This window comes from Dioscorea cayenensis, chromosome 9, assembly GCF_009730915.1.
Source record: "Dioscorea cayenensis subsp. rotundata cultivar TDr96_F1 chromosome 9, TDr96_F1_v2_PseudoChromosome.rev07_lg8_w22 25.fasta, whole genome shotgun sequence".
In the NCBI taxonomy this organism is placed as follows: Eukaryota; Viridiplantae; Streptophyta; class Magnoliopsida; order Dioscoreales; family Dioscoreaceae; genus Dioscorea; species Dioscorea cayenensis.
In genome coordinates, this window is record NC_052479.1 from 19,534,847 (window position 1) to 19,536,176 (window position 1,330).

The following is a 1,330-nucleotide window of genomic DNA, read 5'->3' on the forward strand; positions in this document are numbered from 1 at the left end:
ACCTCCTCCTTACTTTTGCTCTCTTACTTGTTGCTTTTAATTGTTGAGAATTGAATAATTGTCACACTTACCATTGTTGATATTCCACATAGCTAAGAATCGAATTAAGTTTCTTTACTCCCTACTCCCTGTGGATTCAATACCCGTTCACCCAGGATTATTACTTCGACAAACCCGTGCACTTGCGGGATATACGCAAGGGGATCTTATCAAGTTTTTGGCGCCGTTGCCGGGGAGCTCGGCTTTTAGAGATACTTTGCACTTTGTTTTCTTAGCTATTTCACCACACATTCTAATTCATATCTTCTTATTCTATCATCGTTATGATTGTTTTTCTTTCTTTTTTTGGTGCAGCCCCCGGGTTATGACCCGAGGGAATCCATCAATATTAATTGAAGGAGACTCGAGCTTGAACGTACACTTAGAAGAAAAAGGGAAAGAACCTGTGCAAGAACGAGCATAATCCAGTGATTTGGAAGTAGAAGGATCTCGAAAACATGGCGTAACAAAAATGAGCAACAACGAACATTATCCGATTATGCCGGACCTTCGATGTTAGGGGACATCAATCGAGTATTGTGCGTCCCCCCGCACAATTCAATGGTTTGGCCGATGAGGATCCAAACAGTCAAATAGATAGCTTCCTCGTGGTGTGCGACATGCTGAAGATAAATGGTGTGACAGATGATGCCATGAAATTGAGAGCCTTCCCATTTTCCTTAAAGGGGAGAGCAAAGCGATGGCTACACTCATTACCTAGAGCATCAATCACTACATGGGAGGAGATGGTAGAAGCTTTTCTAGCCCGTTATTTCCCTCTCGGAAAATCAGCAAAGCTTAGGAATGAGATCTCATCCTTTGTACAGTTGGAATTGGAGTATCTATTTGAGACATGGAAAAGGTTCAAGGAACTCCTGTGAAAGTGTCCGCAACACGGATTCCCGGAGTGGATGATTGTTCAAACCTTCTACAAGGGTTTGAAATCGAGTACAAGGCAACTCTTGGATGCGGCGGCAGGAGGTACCTTAGGTAGCAAGACCCCGATGAGGCTCGTCAATTGATTGAGGAAATGGGGTTAAATAGCTACCAGTGGAACGCTAAGGTGAAGAAAAAGGTGGCCGGTCTCCATGAAATTGATGCGGTAACTTCATTGGCAGCCCAAGTGGAGAGTTTGAGTAAGAAGCTAGATCTTATAGCTCGAATAGAGTTGTGGCTGTGACCAATTGCACCGGTTGTGGTGGAGGACATGCTCCCTCCGATTGCCCAATCGTCATTGGTGATGTTTCTTCAGTTGAGAACGTTGACTTTGTAGGTATTGCATGAGACCTCA

At 44.0% G+C, this 1,330-nt stretch overlaps 1 non-coding gene across 1 annotated transcript; it reads right to left on the bottom strand.

Annotated features, from left to right (window-relative positions):
• Positions 1-833: 833 nt before the first annotated feature.
• Positions 834-940, bottom strand: LOC120269560. Its single transcript, XR_005539210.1, has one exon. It is a non-coding gene; the product is annotated as a small nucleolar RNA R71 (small nucleolar RNA).
• Positions 941-1,330: the final 390 nt, after the last annotated feature.